This window comes from Canis lupus, chromosome 7 (assembly GCF_011100685.1).
Source record: "Canis lupus familiaris isolate Mischka breed German Shepherd chromosome 7, alternate assembly UU_Cfam_GSD_1.0, whole genome shotgun sequence".
Lineage (NCBI taxonomy): Eukaryota > Metazoa > Chordata > Mammalia > Carnivora > Canidae > Canis > Canis lupus.
Genome location: NC_049228.1, coordinates 29466238 through 29491786, shown reverse-complemented (window position 1 = coordinate 29491786; position 25549 = coordinate 29466238). Strand labels below are relative to the sequence as shown.

The window sequence follows — 25549 nt, the reverse complement described above, 5'->3', positions numbered from 1 at the left end:
CTACCTGGATTCTGTATTCAGAGACCAAAAACTTGCTCCAAATTCCTTTCTCTTCTAGCAGTAGGTGAGAAACAATAGTTGCCCATTTGAAGACAGATTTTTTTATGATAATCTTTTTTTTTCTTTTAGAGATTTTATTTACTTATTCATGAGAGATACAGAGAGAGAGAGAGAAAGAAAGAAAGAAAGAGAGAGAGGCAGAGAGAGAAGCAGGCTCCATGCCGGGAGCCCCATGTGGGACTCGATCCCAGGTCTCAGGATCGTGCCCTGGGCCAAAGGCAGATGCTGAACCGCTGAGCCACCCGGGCTGCCCTGAAGACAGATTTTAAGAACCAATTTTGTGCTTTACAACCTGCTTTAAAGTTGATACCACTGTGTTAAATTATGTGTGTATTTTTTTTATTCACATCTTTCTATTTGAGTACTTCTATTCTTTGCAAGGGAGATTACTTCGCTTTAAGGAATTTTTGAAGCATAGACATCAAGATCAAGGTGTCAGCAGGTTTGATTTCTTCTAAGGACTCCATCCTCAGCTTGCAGCAGCTGCCTACTTGCTGTGCCCTCTCATGACCTTTCCTCTGTGCTGTATCCCTGGCATTTCCCACTGTGTGTGCAATTTCCCCTTATAAGGACTCTAGCCATATTGGCTATTTACACCTTTAAAGGCCCTACTTCCAAATAAAATCATTTTGAGGTCCTGGGGGGACAATGATAATTACCTAGAAAAAAATCCTATTCCTCCTTGAGAAGCTGAAGTAGAGCACAGAAAGAAAAATGGGCAGCTGGACACAAGAAGAAATGCTGACCTATTGTCATAGGCAGTCTCCTGTGTCCCTTGATGCATGACAATGTTCCATATAAACTCACGGAGTCTGTTTTGGAACAGGACTGACGCTTTTGGCATTGTTAAATTTCCAAGCACTTTTTTCCTTCAGACAATACCTGGCACCCTGCGTCATCTCTTGAACACTCAGTTTCTTGTTTCTGTTTACTAAAAATGAAAGATCTCCCACATCAACTTTTGAAAATGGCTTCTATTTGGAGGCAATGGGAATGACAAGAGTGAGAAACAGGCTAACATAGTCCGTGGTGGGGCGCAAACTCTATTCAATGTTTCCATTACTATTGCTGGGGTTCAAAACCACTCCAAACCTATGACAAAGCAAAACAAAAACATGTATGATGCCCACAGGTTCTGTGGGTCAGGAGTTCAGAGAGGGACAGCTTGTCTCTGTGCTACAATGTCTGGACTCTGCTGGGAAGACTCGAAGCTTCTAGGTTAGTTGACCTTAGGAAACTGGAATCTTCAAAGTCTCACTCCTCACGTGCCTGGTGGTCAATATTGGCTGCTGGCTGGATTCTCACCTGGGGCAGTTGGCTGGAACCCCCACCCATGGCCCTGCTCTGTGGCTGCTTGGCTGTCAGTGCGAGGTGCCTGGGTTTTAAGAGTGAGCCTCACAAGAGAACCAGACAGGATGCTGTACCGGCATTTATGATCTAGCCTCACTTCTGCTATGGGTTATGTATTAGCCCAAACTGAGATCTTCCCCTTCTAAGGGAGAGGTGTTGAGATCACGTTGTAGGAAAGTAGGAAATGTTTTTGTGGCCATCTTTGGAAAAATACAGTCATTGCAGTTCACCCTCAGACCACAATACTTCACGGTCTTCCCATTTACAAAATATCCTCATCCCCTCTCCCAAGACCACCGAGCCCCATCCCATCCTGACCCCAGTTCCAGGCAGTCAAGCCAGGTCTAGGTGTGTAGAGTTGTTCAGGGCAGCAGCTGAGTCCCACTCTCTAGTCTACACCCCAGTGAGCTAAGTGATCAGCCCCCACCCCAAAGGCAGTGGTGGGGCCTAATCCCTGTGGACCTACAGGGGAACAAGAGATACTCCATGTCATGGGGTCCAAAATGGTTCTGAAACCCAGGTGGCCTATGCTGCCAGTTCCTGATTAGGGCTCAGCTCTGCCACTCTGTCCTCTGTTTCTTTATTCTCCTCCCTCTGAGGTCTCATTCCGTGGCCTGAGTTTGGCCTACATCTGCAGCCGAGTGGTTTTCTCCAGTGAGGGGTTCAAAGGTCTTCTTTCATTTTGTGCTGTTTCTTTGCTTTTAGTCCAAGTGATACAACTCTTTCAAAAACTTTGGGAACATTTTGAGTATTGATTTGTAATGTACTCCATTAGACAAAAAGCTGTGGCCACAAATCTCTCACAGATAGGTCTTTCTCAGCCTTTGACACAACATGAGGCTCCTGTGGAACAACACAGATTGGAAACCCCAATAAGATTTTTGAAATTTTTGGAAACCCTAATAGTGCAGAGAGAGAGATTACATTCTAAGAGCCTCTTTGGCACAAGGGTAGCAGATCTTGGAAGGGCAGTGATGTGGGAAAGCAGAGCCCACATTTCCAATCAAAGTCAAAAGCCAGGAGGAGGGCGGGAAGTGGTACCTCTACGGGAGAGACAAAAGCAAATCCTCTCTGGAGGAAGGCTTGGCCGAGGTAGCCCACAGGACTTCTACCATTAAGCTCAGTTAATGAACTAATGAAGATGACCAAGCACACAAGAGGTCACAGCACTAGTGAGGGTGGACTTAGATACCCAAGAATTGCATATACTGGAGTTATCGGATGAAGAAAATAAGCTTATTATGAAAGAGATGGCTCATGAAGTATGGCTGCAATAACAAAGATTAGCAAGAAACCACCAGCAGTGAACGATTTTAAAAATAGCATGCCACAAATTGCTTCTTTACTAAACATGGCAGGGAACCTACCTCTAAATGGAAGAAATCGGGGAGGCTGTCAACACATGGAAATGACCAGCATCGATAATGAGACATTATCATCATCATCTTGTGCCTCCTGATGTGACTGATGCACTACAAAGGATACAGCATCTCACATGCATTATTCCTGCCAAAGAGAAGTTGAATCTAAACCCAGTCATGCGGAGACCATTTGAAAACTCCAAACTGAGGGACACTTTATAAAAAGACCTGGCTTGAACTCCTCAAAAAATGTCAGAATGAGATGAGAACTTTTTTTAAAGGCTTAGAAACTGTTCTAGATTTTAAGTTAATGAGATGAGTAATTCTTGATTCTTTCCTGGATTGGGAAAAAAATGATCAAAACATTTAAAAATATTATTGGACAAATGGGGACATTTGAGTTTGGTCTATATGTTAGGTAATATTATGTTTCAATGCTACATTTCCTGAATGTGATATTTCTACTCTTCTCTCTAGGACAATGCCCTTGTCCTTAGAAGACATGTATTAAGATTAAGGAAAATAATAATTGAATTCTCTATGACAAAGACTGTCAAATAATATTTGTGTGATTGTGCACATTTGTGGACAGAAAAGCATGAAGCAAATTGGCAAAATGGTAACAATTGACAAATGTAGATAAAGAGTAAATGGGTATCCATTGTGCTATTCTTGCAACTTTTCTGTAGCTTTGAGTTTTTTAAAAAGTAAAAGGAAAATATTACCAACTGTAAAGAGTAAGTAGCATGGACTGTGTTAATTATCCGTATTAACACTTGCACATGTGTGTTGGGGCATTCCTCTCTGTAGGCCAAGGCAAAGCTTCTTACTACCCACTTCAGGCCAGGCACAGTGAGATGAGATAACTTTTTCAAGGTCACAAAGAAAAGTGTTTAAGTGTCCAATAAGCAGAAACCAGAAAGCCAGAACCTTCCTGTGTACATAAAAATACCTCCTTTACCTCGACTTAATAGAAAAATTCAAATAGAGGATTATGCTTCTTTTTGTATCAGTGAATAATCTACTGCATAGATAAAAGATGAATTCAGGAAGAGAATATACCAAAACTAAAAATTCTAAAAAATGAGATTAGGTATGCTAGGGTGCTGGGATTCAAGTTGACATTCTTTGGCATTTTCCTTTCATTCCTTTGATGTTTGGCCAGGGGGAGAGCAAGAAAAGAGATTAGCGCTGCTATGAATAACTGCGCTCTACCAACAATTTAAGGAGTCACTGGAGCAGAACACTGCTCAGACTTCAGTATCTCTCAGCTACACATTCTCCTTCCCTTTATTTATCCCCCATGGGTCACCATCTCCTGCAAATGCCAGCCATCTGGCACCACTTGGCCACTGGCTAGCTCAGATCCTTTGGACCCAACCTCAGGCCCACAGCAAGTCAACGTGACATATATTCCACAAGTGTGGAGGAGAGGAGCCCAGGGAGGTGGCTCGGCCAGACCACTTGGAGCCAGAAGAGTGCTCTGTAATTCTGAAGGACCAAACACACTCCCCACTTGGAGTTCCCAGACTCAGGGCTCAAGTGTGAGCTTTTCTCTTGCTTCTTTTAGAGGTGATCGCCTTCAAGTTCTGTTTTTGTAACTAATGACATATGTGTGATTTCACGCATAATACATTAAACAGCAGTTTTAGAAATCTAGTAAATTTTCTGGTTGACCTAAAAAAACGCCTTGTTGTGGAAGAGATACTGACTATCCCAGGAAACGGAGTCTGATGTGTGCTGAGCTTCTGTGACTCCAAAGTCTTGTCAGACACAAGTCATGGACAGCAGAAAGTTGCCTAGGACATTCACAAGACTTCCCATCAATGAAAAGTACATCACAGGGAGGACAGTGGTCCAGTAAGTCCTAATAGAGGACATAAAAAGGTGGATTGATAGAGAAGTCTCTGACTGGAAAGAGGTCATGGGATTTTGTGTGGCCAACATAGAGATGTACACCATAGAGATGGTAGTTCTCTTTCTGCTCTGCCTCAAAGAGAAAAGTTAGGCACAAGAATGACAGAAGAGAAGGGTCTGGCCCACTCACCTCTCCAAACAGCCACCCCATTCCTCAAGCCCACTCACACACACAGACACACACAGATACATGTGCACACACACACACACACACACACACACGGTCATTTCTCTAGTAGCAACAGGAGCTAAAACCCTGATGGGACTTGAACACTCTGTGACCTGCATAGCCAGGTTCTGCTTAAGGTTAGTTATTATTTCTTCATCAAATCATAATTAAGAAGAAAAATTAAAGGTCGTTGTCTTTATTGGTACATCTTAGCTCTAAAAATAATTTTATCTCCTACAGTGTACTGCTTAGATGTGGAGACATGGAAATAAGTGACATGCAGTCCCTTCTCTCCAAGTGTTTGTGGTGGTGTCAGTATGAAACCAGGGCAATGAACAACCCAGAAGAGAGGTGGACAATCCAGAATGGATAGAGGATGATTCATGAGGCAGCACCCCAGTGAGTATGGGAAGATAGAGGAGCCATACCTAAAAGCTAGATAAGGAATATCTCCTTCACAGAGACAGGAGGGAAGGAGGAGAGAGTAGATAATGATGCAGTGTGTATACAACCAACTCACCAACAGTGGGACTCTCAGTTGGTGATGGAACCACTTTAAACCTTGCTGGATTTGTCATTGGCATAGTCGCAGAAGTTTCCAAAGTGGGTGGCTTACATTAAGACAAAAGAGAGATACAGAGAGAGAGAGAGAGAAATAACTTAGAATCATTAGATTAATGATTTGTAAAGAATGTCCTTAATTATAGTTAGGGGTTATTTCTTCAAGGAAATCATCCTCTGTGGATACATTCTTAAGTGTGGTGATTAACGTCTTTGAAGTTAACATTTTTAATAAAAGTTCCACTGTTTTTTAAGAATATAACTCATTGTTTATATAACAGGATAAGGCAATGAATTACATAAGTGAGTCCTAAAATATAAGGTAGAGATAAATCCTGGAGAATGAACAAAGAAATACAAACATCTAGGTCAAATACTTTCTGTCAGTAATTTACTAGTTTAAGTACAATCCAGTCAGTTGGATCTTCTAAGCCTGAGTTGTGCATTGACTAAATCCAGGCCTGCAGAAGTCCTGCAATCCTGATAGGACACAGAAAGTAGAGGTGGCTTTGCCTTGAGTGTCACAAAGCCTTTGACTAGAGGGTGAAAGGTATATTCACTCTTGAGCTATTTGTTTTAATCAGAGTTAAAAGACTCTGGAACTGTCAGGATCAGGAAAAGTCCCTTGCTGTTCAAGCTTCAGAGGAAAGCAGAGAATGAGGGGTGAGGCAGCACCTGCACCTGGTCATCTCACCAATGAGAATGAGATTACTTATGGTCACAAATACGCATCTGATTGCTCCCTCCATTGGCTTCTTTCCAGTCCCAGACTGCCATCAGTTCAGTAACATCTAGTCCCTTCCAGGTATCTTCCAGGGTCTTTGCTCTTTTTAGTTTGTTAACATCTTAACTCAATTTGAACATCAGCTAGTTTTCAAAAAAGAAAAATTTAGATAGAGGAACAAAATAGATTCCCACACAGACCTAATTCTTTTCTTCCTCAGATTCTCTGAGTATCAGGAGATACTAAGGAATAGAATAATGAGTGCCCCATGGATGATTCTGGCAAAGCAAGTCCCAACTTTGGCATCCCAACAATCAGAGTTGGTAGTCAGCATCGAGCTAGGCAGGAGTTTCTCCACTACTGAGCAGATTAGATTTCAAAAAATGTGAATAAAGCCATTTGTTCATAAGTCTATAGTGAGGCTACATAGTAACCAATGTGCATGTACAATATAGAAGAAAGATATGCAGCTTCCTGGGTTCAAATCCCAGCTCTACCATTTACTACTTGTGACCGGCTGTATAATCCCTCTGTGCCTCAACTTTCTTATCTTTAAGATGCGGGGAAGGAATAGTATCTCCCTGATGTGAGAATTAAATTCATTCATACACTTAGAACAGGACCTGACAGATAAAAAGTGTTCAATAATTGTCAATGCTATCTCTAAAAACTTAAATTTCCCCCAAAAGAACCATAGATATTGCGGGCACCAGTTCCAACTCTTCTGTATTATTTCAAATCTTTTAAAAACATGATTTCTCTTATTTTCACTGCATATAAAGTTTATAAGGGACTAAGTCTTCAACAACTATGGACATTTTCATAAATCTAAGTTAGGATCCTGATATCTGAACAATGAAAGAGACTTTTCAATAAAACTGCATGCCTATAATATCAAAGTGGTATTACATGTTACAGCTTTTTTTTTTAACTCATTCTGATTTGCTTTGCCTTTCAAAAAAAAAAAAAAAAAAAAGCAAAACCCAGAAAACATACCATGAAGCCATGGTATGGCTTAAGCCATAAATGATGGCAAAACTAAAACAGCCACAGGTGAAGGCTAGCAACACCTGTTTGTGGATGGAGCTGATACGCCTTAGTGCTGGTACATAGCTTTGTATCCATGAAAACTAATAAGTTGAAACCCCCAGCTCTCCAGCTCTGAAGGCTTCCTTTCCCACAATGTCATGCAGGAGAGCAGACTAGAACTCATCTGAGATGTCATGTTGAGTACCAGAGATAGACCAAGGCCAGACAGCAAAGGGTACCCGGCTGGAACTCCATTTGAGTGTTAATTCCAGGACTCACCCCCATCAAGAATGAAGCAGAAGCACAGGATACCACATCAGAGCTGGAGTGAGAGAAGAACCCAGTGTGCTGGCGAATCTGACATGAATTGCAGGGACTGATGGGAGGAAAGAGCTACTTACAGAGGTACCAGGAAGACAGAGACTCTTTTGCTTTTCATTGGGTTTCTCTTTCTTAGTTAATGGCTCCCTTATTGTCCTGATGATAAAAGAAAAAGATTTTCATTAAAAATTTTCAGGCAATTAAGAACATGTTTATGTTTTATGTTTAAAAACATAAAAATTTCCTCTAATCCTGCTACATGGGGTTTATATTGGGCTGTATAACCTTCCAGATATGTTTTCTTTGTGTGATCATGTATACTTTTCCAATGCACAAAGCAAGACCCCTTTTGGAAGTCTGAGGCTGCAACCCACAGACCTGACCCCATCTGTCCTACCAAGACAACCAAAGTTCACACTTGCTTTCTGACTCTCCCAGCCTCAATGTCCATTTGTAACATGAGAATAAGATCATTATCACCTATCACTCCACCTTAATATGTTAAGGATTTTTTTAAGATTTTATTTATTTATTCATGAGAGACAAAGACAAAGGCAGAGACATAGGCAGGACTCGATCCCGGGACCCCAGGATCACGACCTGAGCCAAAGGCAGACACTCAACCACTGAGCCGCCCAGGTGCCCCATGTTAGGTATTTTTAAAATAAAATTACCTATGTACTTTGGACTTCGGGGGTTGTTCTCTATCTAAAAATTAAGGTGTATGATTCTTACTATAGTCCTTCCCGTTGATGCGATAGAGAAATGATAGAAAGTGAAGACAAACAATGAATATTTATACTTATTGTAAAATACCTATTTAAATCCTCACCTGAAAACACACAAGCCTGTGACTTGTTAATGGCACACTGCTACAGGCACAGTGTAAAATTTTGGTTGTTGGAGATCCATGTAGGGCTTATCTAGGTTTAGGGCTTTTATAGTATCCAGTACATGTCAAATCAGTCTTTGGATAAATAAAATTGTGGCTTTTGTTTTTCACTCAGCTGAAGTAAATATGCTTGTTGTTTTCCTCTGGCTGTCCTCTTTAATTACAGTGTGTTTGTTGAACCACAACAGGTGGCACTTATAAATGTGGTATCACGCCCAGAGGAGGAATGGTAAAGCCTACTCAAGAAGCTGACCAGGCTTAGCCAGAACGTGCCCTAGGAGCAGGATGTCAGCCCAAAATAAACAAGAGGTGGGCAACCTGCTGTATAGCATCTGATTTCCAAAAGGTAGGATATTTACAATCTCAAGTTCTAATTCAAAACTGCCTAGGTTTCAATCCCAGATTCACTCCTAAGTAGCTTATGCCTTTAAGTTGGTATAAAATAGAAATAGTAATAGCACAGTATGGAGGCAAACAGCAAATAAGTCAAGAACTTAACAGTGGTGGCCAGATGTGGTCAACATTCAGCAGATGATGGGTATGTGGATGATGCCCTGGTTTTCCTCACCTCGTTTTCATTGTCACATGTGCCAAGCATTATAGGGAACACAAAGAGAAAGTTCTGCCATTTATGGAGCATTGTCAGATAGTAGATCAAATCCTTTATTTACATAGTATTATTTAATCCTGACAATAGCTCTGTAAGTATTCTTTTTTTTTTCATTTTTTAACCCTTTATTTTTTATTATTTTTTTTAAATAATAAATTTATTTTTTATTGGTGTTCAATTTACCAACATACAGTATAACACCCAGTGCTCATCCCGTCAAGTGCCCCCCTCAGTGCCCGTCACCCATTCACCCCCACCCCCCGCCCTCCTCCCCTTCCACCACCCCCAGTTCGTTTCCCAGAGTTAGGAGTCTTTATGTTCTGTCTCCCTTTCTGATATTTCCCACACATTTCTTCTCCCTTCCCTTATATTCCCTTTCACTATTATTTATATTCCCCAAATGAATGAGAACATACAATGTTTGTCCTTCTCCGATTGACTTACTTCACTCAGCTCTGTAAGTATTCTTAAGGTATTCTTAATGCCCTTTTTCAGGTAAAACAAAAAACAAAACAAAACAAAAAAAAAACTCAGACTCAGAGAGATAAACTTGTTTAGCATCAAAATATCTATAAAGTTATTTCTCTAGAGAAAAGAGAAAGGGGACACTTAAACATTTTTAAGTGCCTCTCATTCTCTATGTACTTACCTCACACATGGAAACCAAATAAATTCTATCGAAATATTTATGGCACCCAGTGTTGGTGAGGGTGTGCAGAAACAGTCACTCTTGTACCATTGCTAAGAGCTATCAAAAACAGGTGATGTCTATGCCCTTTAGTCTAACAGCTGTAATAGAGGGATTTACCACACATTTCCACTGAAACACACTCTCCCGAAATAAAGGTGCCACGATAATCGTGACAACATTGTTTGTAATACCAAAACAAAAGTCTTTCAACATGGAACTAAACAAAGAATGCTATACAAATAATGAGATACCATATAACTTTTAAAGGAATAGGGTAGATAGAAATGGTATCCGAGATAATATGTCATGAGTGTAATTGTAATCATGTATCAACTCTAAGTTCAAAGAACAAAAAATAATCTGTATGGGCAAAGGCCACCAAGGGTCACTTGATTTGATGTGAGTCTAGATTTAAAAAATGCAATTATTTTGGCCAGGATAAAGAAAAGAAGAAAGTCCTTTAGAGTGGAATACCCATTGAGCAGGGAATAATGTTGTGTAGCAAAGAGATCCCCGGTTTTAGAGTTCAAACTCCTGGCTTTGGAGTGGTCAGAGGCAAGGCTCCCCAGAGCCTGTACATGGAAGCACCCAGATTGGCAGGGAAAAAAACTGCATCCCCAAGACATGACAGAGTGACCAACTGGGAGGAGAGATTTCTTTTGAAGTCTCAAGTTACCTACCTCTGAAATTGGATAATGGACACCAAACTGTTTCACTGAGACTGACAAATCAGGAGTGTTGGAGTGAATTGAAGGGAGATGATATAAACAGATCAGGTTCGGTGTACAGATAATTTCTTTTTACTTTCTTATAGACATGGTTTTTCAACGACCTGGGCTCACATAATTATATGGACATAAATAGTGGGAAGTATTAAAAATGAAGAGCTATTTTAAAAGGTAGCTGTCATTGTCAAAACTAATGATTTTTATTAATTTTTACTTGTTTATATTTATTTTTAAAGATTTTATTTATTTATTTGAGAGAGAATGAGAGAGCATGAGCAGCGGGGAGAGAAAAGCATGTTCCCTGCTGAGCAGGGACAACCCCCACCCTCCCGACATGGGGCTTGATCCCAGGACCCTAGGATCTAGCCTGAGCCAAAGGCAGATGCTTAACTGATTAAGCCATCCATGTTCCCCAGATTGATGATATATAAACCTTCCCATTCAAACCACATAAAATTCTAGATCGTAAATAGCAAAGCTCTCAAATCTATAGCTGACTTTGCATGCAAATAAAGGAATTCCCCAGAGAGTGTTGAAAATAAGACTATTTGGGGAGGGTTAACTTTTATTCTCTATGCCCATGGAAAAACCACATAAGAACAGGAGACAATCCCATGAACTACACAAGGTGGAAGGATGAATCCAAGACCCCTGCATAAATCCAGGACACTGAACTTCTATCCTCCATGAAGAACAAGAAAAAAATCTGCCTACCAACAAAGGAGGCATAAAACAATACTTACACATATTCCAAGGTTCTTTGGGGAAAAAAGTCTCCTCTGAGAATTCATAACCCCAACCTGCCCTCATATGGATTTGGAATTCACATTGACACTGTCTGTATATTCTCAGAAACTCCAAAAGAAAAAAATGAACAGAAAATGGCCCTACGTAGGTAACAAACTCAAGCTAGTAGCAGACGCCAAAATAAACCATATCTGGAGGGATAGTTATTCAACACAGACCTCACAGGAATCCTACAGATAAAGCTAAGCTGAGCATAAGCCCAAAAGCGAAAAAATATAAAGAGTGTGAGTAAATAAGCCAGCATGAGCAGGAGTCAGCAAAAATAAAAAGAGCTCTCAGATGCATTGGAATTGAGATAACACAATCGCTGGTTACAAAATGTACAAATTTATAAAAATAAGTATTTTTAAAATATTAGTAAGTTAAAGATAGAATTTTAACATAAAAAAATAAGATGACTATGAGAAAACAAGCAATTTTCAAAGAAATTTAACTTCTAGAATGGAAAAAGGTGCGATTGAATTTAAAGCTAAGTCAAAGAGTAGATTAAATACATCTGCAGGAAGAATTGAACCAAAGGAACCTAAGTAGATAGATCTGAATAAAGAAAACAGGCTTCAATGCAGAGAAAGATATTTAAAATATGAATGAGAAGGGAAATAACATAAAACTAGAATGTGAAGTTTTGGCACTTGCCTAATAGGAGAACAGAGAGGATAAGGGAAGACAATGGCTAATAATAACAGCCAAGGAGTTTTCTAGAATTGATGAAAAACATGAGTCCTCAGATTTTGGATACACAAAGAAAAAATTGTTGTGTATGTTTTGCCCAGGTCTTATGTATGTTTTTGGCATGAGAGTACCAGAAGCAGAAGTCAGTTATTATTTAAAAATGGAACTTTAGGTATTTGAGCAGGAAGCAAAATGGAAAAATCTGGGAGGAAAGTCTTTCTTACCATCCTTCAAAGCACTCAGGCAGTTGTCTGCTCTTCCAACCCTGCACACGTGCATGCATTCATTCATTCATTCATTCATGTATTCATTTGTTTGCTCGTCCAATCATACATCTAGCCCACTGAGGTCCTAATAAGTGCCAAGCACAGTTTTAGGAACTAAAAGCCTAGCAGTGAACAAAGCAGACAAAATCCCTGCTCTCATAAAGCTTCTGATCTACTCTTTGAAACAGACAGCAAATACATATAGAAGACAAATTCAGAAAGCAGGAAGTGCTGTAAGGAAACAACACAGGATAAAACACAGAGCGACAGGGTTGAAGGGCTGCTTTAGTGCTGAGGGAAGCTTCTCAAGGGAGCTAACAACTTGTCAGAGGCCTGAAAATGAGGCAGCAGTCAGCATTTCATGAAGAGGGCCCACAAGAGCAAAGGCCTTACAGCAGGAATGAGCCTAGTTCTGTTTAAGGAAGACAACAAAGGCCAGAATGGCTGGAGCATAGTCTGGGATGCGCATCTGGGAGGGATGCGAGGCCAGGGAGAGGCAGGGACAGTTCAAGTGGGCCCCTCACATTTTAAGAGTATCTTAAATCTGTATGCTTTTAAGCAATGAATGATGGGACTGGGTTGAAATTTGTGGAAGATCCTTCAACTGTTATGGAAAGGCTAGATTCCAGATGGGTAAGGTAGGATCCCAGTTTCAACCCCCATCACGGTGATCCACCAGAGATTACCAAACCAGGGCAGATCACCAAACTAGCAGCCATGAAGATGGGAGAAGCAGACGGACCTGGCACACATCTCCCATGGGCCCAGCCCGATTTGCTGATGGACTACATATTGAGAGAGAGGCACCAGGAGGCAGCAAGGCTAATGCCTTTGTCTGCGGCTCATGCCCCTTAGCGTCCCATAGAGACAATGCCTGATGTGGAGGGAACACGGGAAAAGACTAGGTCAGGGAGGCAAAGTGAAGGTCCCTATGAAAAGTTTGGAATATTTATTAAACTGGGTAGATAGGTCAAGAAGGCAGCTGGGTAAACTGCTCTGGAGATCAGTGGTGTGGTCAGGGAGTTAAAAGATGTCATTTGAACTAGAGCTAGGTAAGATCTCCAAGCATGAAGTACTGATAGAGAAGAGGTGGGAGGGGAGAGAGGGGCATGGAGAGAGTGTTGGATCAAAGGATCAGTCCCAGAGTGGCTCCTATTTAGAGATGTAATGGAGGAGGCAGACGAATTCTGGAAAAGTGTTGAAAAGGAGTATTAGCCAATGTTTAGAGAAAGAATTCAGTGAGTAAATTTACAGGAAGCAAAGGAAGAAAGTTTTGTCAAAAAGAGAGATGGCTGTGTAGGAAGCTGTGAAAAGGTAAAATAAAATAAGGACAGATAGTGATCATTGTGCAGGGAGGGATGGAAGGTGCTGGGCAGTTTCAGTGCCCAATGGGGGACAGAAGCCTTAGTGGAACTGGCTAACGAGAGACAAGGAAATGGGGAGATGGACACAGGAATTAAAGTCCATTTTTGTTGGAGTTTTCCCCCAAATGTACAGGAATTTAATGGATGATAGTTCTCATTCTGATGGCCAGGACCCCAGTCAGAGGAGAAAAAGAGTGGTGGGAGAAGCGGGTGTGCAAGGAATCAGAGCAGCAGGGAGCAGGTCATCCTTGACCAGAGGGCAGCTGCACCTGCTGTGAGAAGCATCAGCAGAGGCCCCAGCAGCAGGGGACCGGACTGTGGGTTGTGGGCTGCAGTCAAGGGCAGGGATAGGATGCTCCTGTCTGACTGCTGTGTGGGCGGCCATGGTTCCTGTACCTCTGAGGCCAGCCTTGACAGCTGAACACCACTGGACCAGTTTCTCCTTTTCATTTCCCTGTCTGCCCCCCCTCCCTTCAACCCCTGGGTTCAGCTATCCACTTAAACCATGGGTGCCTTTTGTGATTGAATCAGATGAAAATTGCTAAAACTGCAAGTAAGATATCCACAAATCAGGTACTGTTCCAGGCTCTTGAGAACAAAACCTACAGACTTGTGACAGATTGGCTTTGGGAAGAGAGGGAATGGGAAGGGTCATGCCTGCATCAATGAAAAGGTCCTCGTCCTCATGAGCTCACATTCTAGTAGGAGGAGGGATGCACCGCAAGCAATAAATGCAATAGTGAGTAAATTATATTGCAAGTCCGACATGACAGATGCTGTGGAGCAAAAAAGCAGAGCTGGACAAGGAGAGCCAGGGCTCCAGTGGAGCGGGGAAGGGGCACGCTATACCATTAAGGATGGAGGTCGGGGGGCCTCCCCTCCCGGGCCTGCAAGGGCAGTGTGCCCCAAGGGGGCAAGGGGAGCAACCTACCAGGCCAGCAGGGCAGAGCCACACAACACACAAACAAAGGGAAGTGAGGGTGTGAAACCTCGAAGCCTCACAGAGGAAACTGGGGCGGGGGGTGGGGTGGGGGCAGTGCAGACTGCCTGTAGCCCTGCAGGACATTTTAAGGAAATGAAAGCTCTGTAAATGAAAATTATGGCAGTGTTTTAAGCAGAGGAATGATCAGATCTGTTCACTGAGTTGAGGCCCAGAGGGTGACAAGGGGCCCAGGGGGGTGACAGAGGATTTTGAAGTTTAGGAGTCAGTGTGACACCCAAGTGCCAATGTTCAGGTGCTCTGCACTCCTGGCAGTGTTCCTCAGAGCTGCCAGGGTGACCTTTCTAAATGCAAGGCGACTTTGATCAAATAACTTCCCTGCTTGAGAACTCTAGTGCTTCCCATTGTGGTCAGTCCCATAGTCCTTTAGTGAGAAGCACAGAGGCCTCCCAGTCTGGCCCGGGGCCTGTCTGTGCACAGCCAGCCCCCTGTGCCCTCCCTCACTCTCTGTCCTGCTCTCTGGACCCCCGTCCCGAGTACTCACCGCTCCTGGCCTGCAGTCCGGGTCTAGTCTCTTCTGAGAGACCTCCATGCCTCCTCCCTTCCCGGGTCTCTTCCAGGCAGAACGGACCTCTTCCTCTGCACCAGTCTGCACACAGAAATATAATACAAACTGCAAGTCCGAGAGCTAGGCTCTGTAGTGGAATGACCACGGGCTTCAGAATTAGGATTATTAAAAGCCAAGCACTTATTTGCTGTGCATCACTTTAGGCATGTTAAGATCGGTTTCTTATAAAGGTAGTAACACCTTCTTGATAGAACTGATCAAGATCATTGGTCATGATCAAATGAGACGACATGAGCAAATGAAAATCTAGATCCTGGCACACAGTAGATCTTGAAAAAAATATTCCCCTCCGGACCTGAAGCCTCTGTGGGGCAGATAATATGTATGTTGTATGTATGTTTTAGATGTCCCGTCCCAGGGATGCCTGGGTGGCTCAGCGGTTTGGCACCTGCATTCGACCCAGGGCGTGATCTCAGAGCCCCGGGATCGAGTCCCACGTCGGGCTCCCTGCATGGAACCTGCTTCTCCCTCTGCCTGTGTCTCTGCCTCTGTGTGTGTGTGTGTGTGTGTGTGTGTGTGTGTGTCTCATAAATAAATAAAATCTTAAAAAAAAAAAAAAAAGATGTCCTGTCCCTAGTGGGTCTCTGGCACATTGTATGTGCTTGTTGGATGCTAACCTGGATGACCAGACCCTGTCTTCTCAGAAACATTTGTGCGGCAGCCTGGAAGCACAGCCATTCCCAGGTTAAGACAGTGATTCTAAAGTGGACCGTGGCCACGTGTCAATCCCCGTGCAGCTCACATCAAAGCCGTCACTTCCCCTCAGCAGCAGCAGGGAGCCCTTGCTGTTTGTCTCCTGGGAACATTCATCAGTCCCCCCCACGAATATTTTTCTCATTGCTCTTTAGAACTTCTGTCACTGCGTGCCACCCCTCATTTCCTGCTCAGCTGGTCTCCCACTGCTCAGCCTTGTTTGTTCTGTCTTCCTCCACCATTTTTCACCACACACCATATGGCTCTTCCTCACCCTGAGCTCAGGCTTCACAGCTGTCCACAGGCCTCACCAGGGCAACCCGGGCCCTCTGGGTGGCTCACCGCCCCTCCGCCTAGCAGCCCTGCTCTCAGCCCACTGCGAACCCCACATTGCTCCCCGGAGAACATGGCACCGAGAACCTTCCAGTACAGTCCCTCTGCCAGTTACCTACAGCCTGCCAAGCGTGTGTCGAGCAGGTGGTGATCTTCCAAGCACAATGTGATCATGTGTGTTTAGTCCTAGAATATTGACAGACTTGTAGCACAGACACAGAATAAAACATTTTTACCCATTTTTTCCAACCTCCTGCAGCATCAGATGCGGCGGCTCCCATGCGGAGGATCCAGCACAGACTCTGGAGTCACGGGGACCCACGTTTGTGGCTCAGCTCTGCATCTCCTCGTGGCAACTTACATGCTTCTTAAGTTCTCAAAACCTTAGTGTCACCATTTGTAAGCTGAGATGACAAGGGCCTATTACAGAGTTATTAGTTGATAACATTCGTCTCCAGTATCTCTCAAAGCATAACAAATCAGCCCAAAATTTAGTGGCTTAAGGCAGCAACGGTTATTCATTAGCGCTCATGGGTTTTGTGGGTCAGGAATTGGAGAGCGGGCGTGCTGACTTAGAGTCTCTCAAGAGACTGAGGTCAGTTGGCCTGAGCTAGGCTCATTCTGAAGTCTTCTGGATGCACATGTCTGGTACCTGGGCTGGGCAGACACACAGCAGGAGCTGGAGCAGCTGGGGTGCCCTCAGCCTCTCTCTCCATCCATCCCCAGCGGGGTTGTGGCATATGGCTCTCTGGCATGGCTCCTTCAGGGTCACCAAATTTCTTAGATCAGGGCTCCTGAGGCCCATGTCCTGAGAGAGAGAAACAGGTGCGACTGTGTCACCTTGACTAGCCTGACCCCAAAAGTCACACAGCATCAGATCCAGTGCTTTCTATTCCTTATAAGCATGTCACTACTGTCAGCCCATAATGAAGGGGGGATGATTAGACTCCTCCCTCTTTTGAAGGCATGTCAAGAATTTGTTGACACTCTTCCAAAACATGCAGCATACATGATGCCTTGTCTTCTATAAGCAGTGACAACTGCTTTTTTTTTTAATCTGATGACTTAAAAAATAAAACAGAAGAATGTCTCTGCCCTACCATTCTTGTCTTCCCTCCCACAAACACATCCATCCTGTGAGGAAGTAAAGTACTTGTCAATTTCAGCAAGTGTTAAAAGGAAGAATGAAAAGGAGAAGCAGAAATACAAATTGTTGACATTTATTCATCCCTTGCTCCAATGCCAAGCCCCAGGTGAAGTGCTTTATGTACATTATCTATTTGAACCCTCAGGATAACTCCATTGCTTTCTATCATAAGCCTCTTTTATGGAGAAGTCTAAAATCTACAAATGCTGGCTGAATTGTCCAGGGCTAGGCAGCTGGTAAGGCATGAAGTAGTGGGGCCCAGTTGGACTGACCCCAGAACCTGTGCATCCAACACTGTGCTCTCGGCCAAGACAATTTCTGGGGTCATCAGTCAAGAGGTGGTTTATTTATTTATTTATTTTTTTAATTCACAAGAGACACAGAGAGGCAGAGACATAGGCAGAGGGAGAAGCAGGTTTCCTGAGGGGAGTCTGATCCGGGACTCAATCCCAGGACCCCATGATCATGACCTGAGTCGAAGGCAGACACTTAACCACTGAGCCACCCAGGTGCCCCCCAGCTGAGAGTCTTCCTCCCATGGTTGCTGTACTTTGAGAAGTAAGATATCTGAAGGACCAGATGGAATAGAACCTGAGAATTCAAGGGGTTCCTGAACCCAGAAGGAGAGCGGCCAGATTGTTGCTGATGGAGAGAGGGTGGAGGACAGAGAGGCCCCCCACAGACAGCCAGGTAGCAGGGAGGGGGCTGGCCAGAGGGCCTGCAAACAGTCTCCAACACGATTACCTTCTGCCACCGATGTGCCAGCTTAGCTACCTCCCATTCATGCTGTTCAGCACTTCCTCCCAAACTGTCTCTCACAGAGAATAATTCAGGGACTTTCCTATCTTTCCTCCAGAATGTGGAATTTGCCTCTTTTGAGTTGACAGGTGTCCTGAAAATTAACTGGGTAGTTAAACAGGAAGAGGTCACTGAACAGAGATGGAGGGAAGTCCTGCCATCAGATTCAGTCCTCCTGGCCAGGCCATAGGGGAGGTGCAAAGGAGATGGAGCTCAGTTCCTCCCTGGGCCACAGGAGCGTCACCCAGCCTTGACCCTAGGCCCAGGCCTTCGAAGTTCTCACACAGTCAAGGTGAGCTGTGTTTTCGCTCTGCTCTTAAGGCCTGAGAAGCACCTCCTGCGGCAGGCTACCCTTACAGACACAGGGTGCCTCATCCAGCAGTTCCTCCCCCAACACTTCCTGAGCTCTGCTGCTGGGCTTCCAGGGCCCTGTCTCCACAGGCTCCTCTCCATTGTGTAAACTCCCTATGGTTCAGCTGCCCTCAGAGCACTTTTTGCTCCCTACTATGGTACAGCCCTTAAGGTATGCCCCATGAAGTCTCTCCAAAGTCAGTCATTCAGCAAATATTTGTGAAGCTCATCCTATGTGCCAGACACAGTTCTAGGTGGATCTGGCAAGTAACAGGACAGGCCAAGTCCCTGGCTGCTCTGAGCTGATATTCTAGAGGTTTTCACAAAAAGAGAGTTTAGAGATTACCACAAAGGAAGCTCTCTGGGTGTGGGGCATACAGAAGGATTCACCCAAAATAGCATCAGTAAATTGCCTTCTCACATGCAGTTGCAACTGCTGCCTGCCAGGGTGGATGACACACTCACTGGGAGTTAGGCCCTGTCCCCAGTGTTGAGCAACAGCGTGGGACAGGTCACTTGGGCTCTCGGCTACGATGACTTAACCCTTTCAGGACTCACCTCTGCAGTCTGGGAATTCACCTCCACAGACCTTATCTGAGGCAGGAATGTGGTCTGTGCTGGGTTTCTGTCACCACCACTTGCCTGGGGTTTCCAGGCTGAGGAATAAAGGAAGAGAAAGTTGCTACATCCACTCAAGGCACTTCCTCATGCTTTGACCTCCTCCATGTTTGCAACAATAAAAATAACAATAAACCAGCGAGGCTCTGCGAAGCTCTGCCCACACACCCCCTTCTGGAAGTAGATGTTCTATCCATTGGCATGACATGGACCACATCGTAAGTGGTCAGGGTGGTATTACTTCACGTCAGAAATGTTCAGGGTGGGGGTAGTTAAATAATGTAACTGCTGAGTAGGTAAAATAGGAGTTTTATGCAAAGAAAAGGATATTTGAGGGAATAGAGTGAAAATTTCACATGAATTTCAAAGTTAAAGATACAGGAAATCAAGTAAATTTCTTCTATTTGGCTGCCAGCTTTAGGCTTTGCCTTGTAATCTGACAGGAGGTTTACTTTTCCTCATCTTGGCCCTGCTTTGGGGGCTAGTTGTAAAAGCTCTGATGTGATACAGACAACGCTCTGTCTTTGATACAGGAAGGGATATGTTGGTGCCAATGAGGCAGCTTCATTCAGCCATGAGCAGGCCAGCCGGAAGTGCTCAGGGACTAAGTATTCTTTCTTGCAGTAAGTGTTTCCAAAGCAGAGAAATTCCAAAGTTGCTTACGTGAGCAGCATAAAAATGTCATCAAGGACCCAGGTTCCTCTTACACTGTTGGTGGGAATGTGAACTGGTGCAGCCACTCTGGAAAACTGTGTGGAGGTTCCTCAAAGAGTTAAAAATAGACCTGCCCTACGACCCAGCAATTGCACTGTTGGGGATTTACCCCAAAGATACAGATGCAATGAAACGCCGGGACACCTGCACCCCGATGTTTATAGCAGCAATGGCCACGATAGCCAAACTGTGGAAGGAGCCTCGGTGTCCAACGAAAGATGAATGGATAAAGAAGATGTGGTTTATGTATACAATGGAATATTACTCAGCCATTAGAAATGACAAATACCCACCATTTGCTTCGACGTGGATGGAACTGGAGGGTATTATGCTGAGTGAAGTAAGTCAATCGGAGAAGGACAAACATTATATGTTCTCATTCATTTAGGGAATATAAATAATAGTGAAAGGGAATAGAAGGGAAGGGAGAAGAAATGTGTGGGAAATATCAGAAAGGGAGACAGAACATAAAGACTCCTAACTCTGGGAAACGAACTAGGGGTGGTGGAACTAGGGGAGGAGGGCGGGGAGTGGAGGTGAATGGGTGACGGGCACTGAGGGGGGCACTTGACGGGATGAGCACTGGGTGTTATTCTGTATGTTGGTAAATTGAACACCAATGAAAAATAAATTTATTTTAAAAAAAAAAAGGAACCAGGTTCTTGGGACACCTGGGTGGCTCAGCGGTTGAGTGTCTGCCTTTGGCTCAGGGCGTGATCCTGGAGTCCCGGGATCGAGTCCTACATCGGGCTCCCTGCTTGGAGCCTGCTTCTCCCTCTGCCTGTGTCTCTGCCTCTCTCTCTCTGTGACTCTCATGAATAAACAAATAAAATCTTTAAAAAAAAAAAAAAAAAAGGACCCAGGTTCTTTCCGTGTTCTCTCTCTACCATCCTCAGCGTGTAGTAGGCACTTGGTCTCAAGCTATCCGGATGGCTGCTATCGTTGCAAGCATTGTATACTTGCACAAGGTCATGGGGAGGCTGAAGACAATGCCTACCTTGTATCTCTTTTAAAGAAGACAAACTTTCCTGGTCAGTTCCCCTACTCTAGCAGATGTGCCCTCACATTGGACAGAAGTGCAGCGCAGAACTGCAGGCGAAAGGAGAAGATGCACTATGATTAGATTTTCCCACTCCCTGGGATGAGGTAGGGCCTGTCTCTCCTTGAGAGGATGGTGACCAATACCCTGATCTAGTCTGTTCTGTCTGCCAGGCAGAGAGTGTGGCTAATGGGAGGCAAGCAGCACAGTGAGTAACTCAGCACTTCCACCTTCCCTCATCCACCAGCATGGATAGCCCTGTGGGAAAAGTGAGATGATTAATTGGGGAAAAATAAATGTCAAGTGGCTTTCTGTTTCCCAGATGAGAGAGTTTCATTACATTCTGTTTTTAATCATGCAATTTATGCCACACTTCATCAGGCAAGTCCATCAGACAGATGGCTTTCCAAACTTGAAAAGTTTTGTCAACTTGGAAAAAAGGAACGAGCCAAGGTCAGCTGAAGCCTGACCTTTTCCACCAAGCAGGTTATGGATGTGTCTATCTATTGAGGGCCTATGTCACACATATGTCCCCCAGAGTGACTTGGAAGTGCAGGCAGAAGCACAGTGCATGAAAGCTGGATCTTATTGCTCATCCACTCTCCTGGATGGTATACAACTCATTGCACAGAGAAGCAAATGTAAGAGCAGACAGAGAAGGGGCTTTACCAAGGTCAGAGAGTGAGTGGCTGAGGCAAGATGGCAGCCTCCCTGGATGTTGTCCACCTGTTTGCACAAAGACTCTTAGCTGCAGCTCAGGCCCACCTGACCAAGGAGCTATCTCACAATTCAATAAATACCTACAAATAACTAGAGTCCCACAGATGCCACAGACCACAAGAATTGAAGAACAAGAAGGGGTGTTGAGAAGGATGAAATGGTAGTTACTTTCCTGAAGCACCAACATTCCTCAAAACATGCAGAAAGTGAGCATACTTCACCTTGGAGTTGAGTAAATCTGGAGCTACTTCATCTTCTGTAGCTTAGATGGATAAGTTGCAGGACGCTAGAGGAAGAAGTGAAAAGAGCATTTAGCAATTCAATTAAAAATAGATATGATGCTAGACTGTAACAGATGAATGTGGGTTTAAACTACATAAAGAGAAAAGGCCTTTGTTCCTGGTTCCCATTCTCCACTGATACAGATAGGGCTGCCTGAATAACTCACAGGCTCCAAGAACATGGCTTTGGAGGTTCTCTCCTTCATCGTGTCAAACATGTGCATCCTAGGATCACAACTTCAACTCCATGTTGACAACCAAATCCTGAGTTTTCTACTTCATGACTAGAAGGGAGAGGTACTAGTTATCCCACTTCTCTTAGAAGCAAAGGGCCCTAGCTGCTGTGGGTGGAATAAAATAAATAAAATAGAACCCACCAGAAAGAATCTCAAGTGTCCCATTAACACATATTTCTCTTCAATCTGATTTTCACTAGAATGAGCACTGGAATGGTTGGCATTGTAGGTAACATAAGAACCTGGAAGTAAGTTCTGAGCCCTTTGACTGAGACTGCACCAGAGTGGGAAGCCTAAGGGATACATGTCACACTGCTTGGGATGGCCACAGATCTGCTATGAGATTAGAGAAGATCCCTAATGTAAACCAACAAAAGCACCCTGTTCTAGCTGGTGTTTTCAACATGCCACAATGTGAATGGTTGGAAACACAGCAACTCAACACTTTGACCGAAAACCTGAACTCCAGGAAGAATGAAGCAGTCCGAGAGTGCTGACTAAGAGAGCATTTGAGGTAATCAACCTGTCTTGTGTAATAGCTATGCTAACCCCTAAGAATTTAAGGCCTGTGTCAGAGACAATGCCCTGGCACATAACAACCCTACCAGCACATGCTGTGGAATGAAGCACTGAATCATAGGTGAGGAAAGCAGGGCCTTCTCCCCATCTATCAATCCTACTTCTAAATTTCAATATTACCCACTGATACCCACTGTATCCTGGAACAAACCACTGGATTTTTTTTTAACTAAAGGCAAGGCTAAAGCCTCAAGGGCCTCTAAGAGGACAGTTGGGATCTTTCTGATGGGCTCTGTTTTATTGGACAAAATGGCACTCCACCAGGAGGGGTTAAGGCCCCTTGCTCCCAGAAGTGGGATCAACCTGTCAGAGTGAGGCTGGAATTCATTAGGTCTAAGCTGCTCATTTGAACAGAATAAGATGGAATGTCTTTCTCAAGGTGACAGGCTCAGATTCTGAACTCTAATGTGCCAGCCTATGACCCCACAGACATGTAAGCCTGAGCACCTAAGTTTCATCTACATGAGCTTTGTGCCACCTTGTTCCTCTTCCATGTCTGGTGTTGGAAAAAGGGCAGTATGACATTGGGGAAGGGCCTCCACCCCTATAAGAAAACCGGAAGTTTGGGAAATGGCCATGGCAGCCAAGGTTCCCAATGCGTGCACAAGTGTAATAGTGATAAAAGCATAGAGTGGGCAAGGACAGGGCATCCCAGGTTGGCTGCTCTACTCCAGGGGTCTGGAATAAGCCCATGAGAGGAATAACAGCATGCGAGGAGAATCTCCATATTCTTGCTCACCTGTTTCTTGGCCAAGTCTCACAATGATTCACAAACTATTCCTCCATTTCCTCCTCTCTGGGTCAGTTTGAACTCTGTGTGATATGAAAGCCAGTAGGGAGGTTATACGCACTGTGGCTGATTGTTCCAATGTGCCCTTTCTGCCATCTGTACTATCCTATTTCTTAGTCCTTGAGAACAGGGACCACTTAAGATGCTTTTGCAGCCACCACAGCATCTTTCATAGCACCAGGCATAGAGTAAATGCTCAATAAATATGTATTTATTTTGACCCTGTGTCAGGCTGACTGATCCACTATAGGCAGTTCAGTGGAAGATGAATCATATCTGAAGATTTCACAATTACTCCAATCAGACCTTCCTTCTGAAACATTCTTTCTCCAAATTCTCCTTTGAAGGCCATTTGATTATATTAATAGTGCTATTTCTGAAATTGTAACTCCCACTCTTGACACAGCATAATTTGTAGCAGACACTGTTCTTTCAAAAGCTCAGAGGTTTCAGAGGAAACCAAATACTCCTCCCTTCTTGCTTTCCACTCACACATTCTTCCCTTCACTCGAGAAGTGATGGTACATAGTTTCTGAGACGAAGAGGAGGAGTTGTCATTACATGTTGCCTTCCTGTGACTTCTCACTGCACTTGGAATAAAATCCAAAATCCTTCCCACGCTCCTGCCCACTTCTCCGATCTCACTTCCTGATTCTCTCCTTCCCTCCCATATTCCACCACAGGACTTATCTTAATTAATTTCTCAAACACACAGGGTTCTTCTTAGAAGTCTTTCCTGCCTAGAAGGTTTTTCCAGGACTGATTCTGCAACCCTCAGGTCTTGCTTTCAATGTGACCTCCGTCCTTGATCACAAAAATACAGTAGGTTTGCCCCTCACCCTTTGTCTCTTTTGCACTTATGCTTTATCCTTGAAGCACTTATTTGGATTCGTAATTGAATTTTTTTTTGCCTCAGTAGCCTGGAAGCCCCTGAGAACACAGGCCACATTAATTTTGTTTCTTCCTGTAATGCCTGCACAGAGCTTAACTCAAGAGAGGGCTTTCATTAACACCTGTTGAACGAATGAATAAATGAATGAATGCTTTAAGAGAAATCTATCCCTTGCTCTCTGGCTCTCCTCCCTGTTTTCCCATCTCAGATCCCTCCTGGAGGCTAAGAAGCATTTTCTTCTAATCCAAGGACTCTAAAACCTCTAGGGTAGAGATAAATTAGGCTGGTGTGGGGAGGGAGTTCATTGGTTCCTATCAGCAGAATAAGGTATGAAATGTACCACAAATGAAGAAAAATGTACCGAATCAGGTCAGAAGTTATGGCGAATTCAAGAGCCCAGCTCCTGGGGCAGAAATATGTCCTTACAGTCTAAAGAAGGTATTCATTTTAGAGCTGCTGATGTCTTAGAATGTGGCAGATTGTAACCCCTATCAAATGTAGGTCATATGCCTCTGAAAGGAAAAACTGTTTCCTTCCGCTCTACTCACTTCTTTACTCCAAATGTATGGGATTTTTTCACCCACCAAGCAATTCTCCAATAGCACCCTGGTGTTCTGCAATTTAACTCAACTCTGACACCGTTTGCCTAGAGATAGCATCAGATCCCACAGGCAAAGGGCTCAGTCCCACAGGATCACTCCCACCTCAGATGCCAGTCCCAGGTCCCAGGTCATCACCTGTACTCTTACAGGCCAGCTATAAATAAGAGATTCCCATTATCTTCAACCCCAAGTTTGATCATTTGTTAGAAAGGCTGACAGAGCTAAAACAATAATAACGACAAAACACAGTTTACTATGACTTGTTACAAAGGATATTGAAAGATACAAATGACCAGCTGTATGAAGAGTACATAGGGCAAGGTCCAGAAGGGTCCCTAGCACAGGAGCTTCTGTCCTCTTGGAGTCTGGGCTATGCCACCCTCCTGGCCTATGGATGCATCCTTCTTCACCAGCCTGGAAGCTCTCTGAATCCTATACTTAGGGAGTTTTCTGGAGGCTTCATTACATAGACAAGATTGATTAAATCATTGGCCATGGTGATTGATTCAACCTCTAGCCACTTTCCTCTCTGCACAGGAGGGGGTGTTGAAAGTTCCATCTCTCTAATCACATGGTTGGTTCTCCAGACAACCAGCTCCCACTGTGTGGCTATCTAGGGGCTTACTAAAACTCACCTCATTAACAAACTCAGATGTGGTTAAAAGG

The 25549-nt window shown here is 43.9% G+C and overlaps 1 long non-coding RNA gene across 3 annotated transcripts in view; it reads right to left on the bottom strand.

The window, feature by feature from the left end:
• Positions 1-382: 382 nt before the first annotated feature.
• Positions 383-25549, bottom strand: part of LOC102152384 — a 62661-nt gene continuing 37494 nt past the window's right edge. For all 3 annotated transcript variants that reach the window (XR_005362128.1, XR_005362129.1, XR_005362130.1), the window contains 6 exons: positions 21725-21789; positions 16353-16924; positions 7573-7648; positions 5378-5468; positions 2778-2916; positions 383-2253 (listed from right to left, as the gene is read on the bottom strand). This is a non-coding gene — a long non-coding RNA (uncharacterized LOC102152384). The remainder of the gene's footprint in view (positions 2254-2777; positions 2917-5377; positions 5469-7572; positions 7649-16352; positions 16925-21724; positions 21790-25549) is intronic.